At 42.5% G+C, this 7,232-nt stretch overlaps 1 protein-coding gene across 3 annotated transcripts in view; it reads right to left on the minus strand.

Moving 5' to 3' along the window:
• The window catches only part of LOC116841389 (galactosylgalactosylxylosylprotein 3-beta-glucuronosyltransferase P), a 30,743-nt gene extending 23,511 nt beyond the window's left edge, over positions 1 to 7,232 (minus strand). For 2 of the 3 annotated variants that reach the window (XM_032809244.1, XM_032809242.1), the window contains exon 1: positions 7,036 to 7,232. The gene's annotated coding sequence lies outside the window, so the exon portion shown is untranslated. The remainder of the gene's footprint in view (positions 1 to 7,035) is intronic. The other variant, XM_032809246.1, reaches the window with a different exon arrangement.

A 7,232-nucleotide genomic window follows, 5' to 3' on the forward strand; every position in this document is an offset into this window, starting at 1 on the left:
ATATATATATATATATATATATATATATATATATATATATATATATATATATATATATATATATGTGTGTGTGTGTGTGTGTGTGTGTGTGTGTGTGTGTGTGTGTGTGTGTACATATAATGTTTAACTCTTTCTATTTATTACGTTAATATACGTTAAAATGTTAATTCTTTGATTATCAGCAATAAATTTCTAATTACGAGATAAAAATTAGCACAAAAATGATATAAGTTACTCACTTTTAAGGATATTGAATTTGTGCAAAAAAAGTAGAAAGGAGCGTAAAATGAACGGAGTGAGCGATAGGAAACTATGCTCAAATGGCGACCGCTCATTGTGAACAGCTTAGGGAGCGCTTATATCCAGTAAATAGATCTGGGGTGCTCAGTGAGCGGTCGTGCTACTGGATGCACCCATTGTCACCGAATAACACTGTGGCTCGCGTCCGCACTCGTATTTCGAAAGCTTAGTTAGCGACGGGAAAATGATACGAGCGCGTGATACTGTACGTGACACGTGCTCATGATCCCCGACATACGAGAGACAATGTATGTGGTTGTGTAATGATCAATAATACGAAGCACAAAATGAAGGCAGTAATCGCGATGGCGAAGGCCAGAGAGAGCGCCAGTTCGGAATAGATGGAACGGCGAGTTATCGTTTGGCAGGCAATCGAGTTCTCTCTCTCCCCCTCCCTCCCTCCCTCTCTCTCTCTCTCTCTCTCTTTCTGTCTCTTGCCCGGTGTGACCCGAATAAGTAATCAGCTCGACGTAAAATCAATCTCGAGCATCACCGATTGATTACGATCGATTGATTAAATATTAGCCGGCCGCCGCAGAGGAGGTATCCCGTATGGCAGTTTAATTCCATTAAAATTTCCGGCGTTACAGCCTCCCGTGCACGATGGACGGCAAATACTAGATATTACATCGTGCGCTATGCGCGAGATGCATGAAGATGGCTTTACATAACGGCGAATGTTGACGGACAAATATGGAGCTATTCGTCGTACGTTTGCGCGCCGCGAAGTATCCGGGAATATTAGACTACATCTTCGACACTCGAGCCCTCTTTAGACGACCAATTATTCGCGACGGAATTCGAGATCGTTTTATGTGTGACGAAGAACACTTGGGAATTTTATGTTTGTATGCGCATACAGTGTCTAGAATCAGAGGGCGAATATTCATGCAAAAAGTGTAATGTAAATATTTTTAATATTTACATAATAATGCTGAAAAATATTGCGTATCCGGTGAATGCACATATACTTGCACGGAAGAGAATCTCAATTCGTACAACAGAATGAGAACCACACGAGAACTGGATGACGAGAGGGATATCTCTGTTATCACGATTGGCAACATTTATTTGGACATTCGGCTGCGTTAAAAGTCAGTTGAGATAAACTCCGAACAATTGACCGAATAGAATGATCTGCCGTGGTAAAAGTACCAATTCCCAGATCTGACCTTTGATATTTTGATTGTTTTGGTCTTTAAATATGAATATTTAAATTTTCAATATCTATATGAATAAAATAGAATGTCTGTATATTCTCTGTTAACTACTAAATCTTTCGGCCGATTTAGAATTTTGCATAGTTAATCTCTAATACTCTGCAGAAAATATACCATGAAACCTAGACATCTCCTCTCCCTGATTTCATCTCATTGACATTTTGTGATAATTTAAGTTCAGTTGCTCTGAATAGTTTAGATGTTCTAGGGAGATGTTATAAGTTTAAATCATTTGGATGAATAATATTTAAATGTCTTAATCTGGGCAACACCGGCTAATTTAAGCCACTAGAAGAAAAAGTTTAAAGTCTAAAGACCAAAATTCAAAGACCAAAATAGCAAGAATGTTTAGGATTGCCCGAGCGTTGGCACTTTTACCTCACACAAGTATCTTTCTGTTCCTACAATCGAGTTTTCGTCTAGTACTCAGGCACCAGAAAATCAATTACACGAACAGAGTTTTTTTTTCGTGTAATTGCGGCGCGGAACGTCTCTAATTTTTCGTGCGGAATGTAGAATTTCGCGGCGAATTCTGTCGCGAATTATAAGTCGTCCAGAATATATTCAATTGAACAACGACTCGGATATTCATGCGAAAAGGCGAGAATAGAACTCGAGAATGCTCGAGTGATTTTCCAGCGTGAGCTATATCGTCAATATTTTCACAGAGAGCACTCTTTTACGTATACTTACACATTCTCTACTTATATCGCCAGCTATTTGCCGAAGAGTATATGCCGCGACATCCCGCTCCGAATGAAAATCGCAGAAAGATGCGCCACAACACAGACGGTTCTTGGAGCCCGCACTGTTTACCACAGGCTTTCCCTCTTTTCTTCCTCGACAACAGTTGATTCGCGAGACCGCGTGCGACGGGATAACGAAGCAGGATATAACGGAGTTTGATCGATTCGAGCCGGGCGAATCTTGAGATGGACGGATATTTGTGTAAGTTCTCCCCAGTTCCGCGTTTATTTTCCGAACACGTTGCCACCGGCCCGTCCGTGCCAGACGGGATCCTCGGGGGCGCAATTTTCAGGCGAGGTCGCGTAATTTGTAACGTAACTTTTGCTATCGGCCAACTAATAAGAAGTTCCCGCCAGCCAAGCGATACCGGCCAGTATGATGCGCGCCCTCGGTGCCTTGCCGGTTTTGAGGGCACATGGCGACCGCTCGCACTGGTCGATAATCACGCTCGCCAGACACCATGTGATTCTCTCTCCCTCTCGTGCGCGGTTTCGAGATATACCCCGTTGCTTCCCCTCGATACCGCTTACTTAGCCGTCCGTGAGCGCCGGCGGAATTTTTCGCGGGCGAGCCCTTTGTGCGTGTCGGCGGGATGCGCCTCGATTAACGTCCACGAAATATCTAACTGGCGAAACAATGCCTTCCGGGCTCATTAGGGGCCGTAATTATAATGCAAACAGCCGAGTCACGATCGTTCTTGCTTTCTGAAGTTTTAGTAAGACAAAAGTCCAATTCCAAGTACAAATTCCCAAACGTGTATCCAATCCTCAACATTTTGGTCTGAACATTTCGGTTTTCATGTAAATATGAATATTTCAATAAAATATATGTGTATCTATTTTATATAGAATTCTAGATTCTTTCATATGCAGAATATATATATATAGGTTCTTCGCAATTCTTGTGGAAACGTAGAACGGATTGAGGTAAAAATCCTATATCGTTTTGCGACATTTGCAATAATACTCGAGATATTAATTAAAGAAGATTTGTGAATAATCAGTATGGTACACTGAGAGAAAAAAATAGTTGGAATAACTATAATCTCACTATATTTTATAGTTCGTTTTGGCCTCAAACATATATTTATAGTTCATCTAAACATGAAGATATAGTAGAATGAACACAGATTTATAGTCACCATCTTATTACTCTATATATATGGTAAAGCACCTTTTGGGAATATAGTTACATGTACCTATATTTGCCAAATATTCCAATTGTATTGACTATATAAAATAGTTAATTTCTCTTACCATTCAATATTTGCCACCTTATCATATTTTTTATTTCAAATAATTATAATTCTTGTTAAAAATTTTACACGGGTCAGTTACACTATACTTATATTGTAAATATTACAAATATTATGGTAACATTTACTATAAAAATTATATTCCTAACTATAATATTTTTACTATGCCATTATAATTCCAAATATCATACATTTTTCTCTCAGTGTAGATGAGCTGTAGTGGCGATGTGTGTTGTTGTGTGCTTACACATTAAGTCAAGTTGAACAAAAAAGCTTATCATTTTGCAAATAATAACCACGTAGATTTTTAATTATTAATTTTTAAAAAATTGTTACGTAATTGTGCATAAATTTTCTTTAAATTTCTTTAATTAATATCTCGAGATTTGTGCGAATATTGCAAAACAGTATGGTACTTTTATGTTCTCATCTCAATCCGTTCTACATTTTCACAAAAATTGAAACACCTTATGTATATATTCAATATATCTACATATATTTTTCATTTTAAAGATTTAGATACTCGTATTTGAGGACTAAAGCAATAGGAATGTCTAGAATCAAGTTACGGAACGATTTAGACATAACGAAGTTGGGAGCTCGCCAAATTATTAAAATTGGGAATCATTACGGATAGACTTATGCAACAATGATATAATTAATAATATAATTAGAAGTACTAAATGGTGCTAGTGACAATAGTACTAATTAATAATAATAATTAATATTATAATTACTGGGCAATTTGTCGATAATATCTCTTAATTGTGACAGTTTGGCGAGCTCTCCGAACATCATTGTATTTAAACCGTTTTGCAATCTACTGTGCATGTCCGGGAACTGGTACTTTTACTTTACTGTTCGCACAAATGACTCAAGTTCTGAGATACACTAAGAAAAAAATTACCTTTGGGAGATAACCTTGTTACATAACCTTGTTATATCAATGAAATAATACTCAAGTAAAAAAAATCCTCGTTCATATGCGATATTTAATCTTGAAACGTTAAACCGCCAACTACGATGAGAAAAAAAATATTTTAGAACGTGTATATTTGTGGAAAAAGATTTATTTCATAAAAGTTAGTTAAAAAAATATCACGACGAGCGACCGATCGTTTGCGCATTTTGCAACACGCAGAAATAAACTTTATGTCCCACGAACAAATTCTCAAGTGCTTTGTTCTCATTGTAGTTAGTCATTTAACATTTCACAATTAGACACGTCGCGAGAACAGCATGGAATATGAAGTTTATTTCAAAAATAAACTTTATGTCCTACAAATAAATTCTCAAGTATTTTTTCTCAGAGTAATTGGCGATTTAACGTTTCACAATTAGATATGTCGCGAATAGCATACGGATTTTATTATATCATTTCATTGATATATAACAAGATTGATCTCCCAGAGGTGGTGGCGTCGATCGTTGACGAGAAAAAACCTTCTTCCCTCCCTCTTAAAAATTCAGAGAAGTGCAGGTGCATCCCCTTGAATTCCCCTCACGGCGCCCTCGTGTGTCTCTCCCGGCCTTTCTCTCTTTCTCTCTCGCTCGTTCTCCATCCGTCCTCTTCCGCCGTCATATTGATCGTGACTTATAATACCAACCTATGATATACGTATAATGTTGTGAATCGGGGATCTCGTTCGCCATCTCGACAGAGACCTTCCGTGACCGATCTCGCACGGCTGCGATGCAGATTACACGGATTATCAATAAGAGATAGTTGGCACGCTGCCCGGAAATGTGCTCGGATAAGCCGTGCTCGACGCAATCGATCAAGGTCGCGGTCGATGTCGTTCTACCGGATGTCGGTCAAATCGTATCCGCTAGTTTCTTTTCCTTTCTTTTAACGTCCCTAACCATCCGTCTCGTGAGAGGATCGCACTGTTAAATATCAGATGGATTGGTCAATATAGAACACGTACACAAGGATATTTCTTTACGGAACGAACTTCAAATATGCGTGTCGACGACGATGCGACGTGTTGCAAAACGCGCAAACGATCAGTCGCTCACCGCATCGTGTTACTTTTTTAACTAACTTTTGCAACCCCGTCCACTTTAATCCGATCCAATTAACTCCGCAACATCCCTCGCGAAATGGCTACACGTGTACCTCCCCGTAATGCCGTATTTCCCCGTGGAATTCCCGCTCTACGGTCAACTAAATAACCGTGCCGCTCATAGTCGAACACGACTAAACGCGATCGCCTACTTTCGTCTCGAGATCATCCCGTTGTCAATTAATCGTGTATCTCTTTTTTTTCGACTCGACAATACACTTTGGACTCTTCTGGGTGCATGGAAAAACCACCCTCTCTCGGCGCGGTTCGACCGAGTCGCCGTGAATTCGACAACGACTCGTGCAACTCTCTCTGGCCGAGGTCCTCAGACCGGTGCTCCAGGACTTCCCGATAGCTTAAGCCCATTAAATACATTTCCACTTCTTTTATTGACCTTCCGGTATCAGCCTCTTACCCTGCTACCCCTTCTTCCTTCCATTCCCTGCCCGCGGAGCAACCCCACTCTAGTCGGCACGGCGCAAAGGTAGCGCCACGGTAGTGCTGGAAGATCATTCACCAAAGCGACGCAAACAGCAGATTTGGATAAATATTAAAAGCTGTTACCGAACACACCGAGGAGCATTGCCTATTCTCGCCCCCTCTTGCCCCTCTGGCCTCTGCCTCCTTCCCCGAGACTCTCGGGGAAAGTGTCGCCGAGTCCCTGCGCTCGAGCGGACGCAAATATTTAGCCAAGGCAGTGCGGCACGAGGAACTGCGGTTGAGGTTAAGCCATCGGATCGTTAATCCTGATTAATCCCGGTAATCCGTCAGAATGATCACATCCCAGCGAAAGAGACTCTTTCTCTTTCTCTCCACGATCTATCTTGGCCCTTAATGACCCTCTTACGCGGATCACGTGCAAGTAGCTGCCTCTGCGCGACGTCCCGAAGAAACGTAACTTCTCGACGAAATTGACAACTAAGAATTTACCATCTGACGCGATACGCCATGCAAAAAATGTCAGCGTTAGGCCATTTCACGAGCATTCCGCGACGTCCTTGCATCGGACAGCAACCGGCAGTCACAGGCTGCTAAATGCGACCAATACGACTGGCTCGGAGCGCAAATCTGCCGCATTTCGCACAGCGCAAACATCGCGTCGCCGAATCAGATGTCTCGCGAGGCGATTAATCCGCATTGCGCGTAAAAATCCGCTCGTCGGCCAAACGGCCGCGATCCCCCGTCGCACGCTGCACCGCGCGAAATCGCGGGTTGAATTTAACGAGGTTCGGATCGCGCGCGCACACCGCTCGGTCGGCCCGGCGAGAAAAATGGAGCCTCGTGGCTGCGAAAGGGGGATGCACGTAGGACGACGTAAGACGCTCCCGCGTTCACGCTCCCGCCGTTAGCGATTCATTCGCGATGCGTGTACTCGCTCCGCTGCCGTACGTTCCCGCGAGAACTCGTCGACGTGCATCCCCCGCGAGTACGGCATTGCGGTACTCACCATAATAATGAGGGTGTCCCTGTCGCCGCCGGCGCCGCAACCGTCGTCGTCGTCGTCGTCGTCGTCGTCGTTGTCGTAGTAGCAGCAGTCTTCGTCGACCACCCTCGCCGTTGTCAAGCCACCCGCCAATCGGCAATGACGGTAGCCGCCACACTGCGGCGGAGAGCGCCACGGCAACGCTACTGCCGTCCGGAAAA

The sequence above is a fragment of the Odontomachus brunneus genome, unplaced genomic scaffold (assembly GCF_010583005.1).
Source record: "Odontomachus brunneus isolate Ranch 3 - 2012 unplaced genomic scaffold, Obru_v1 Obru_scaffold_015, whole genome shotgun sequence".
Lineage (NCBI taxonomy): Eukaryota > Metazoa > Arthropoda > Insecta > Hymenoptera > Formicidae > Odontomachus > Odontomachus brunneus.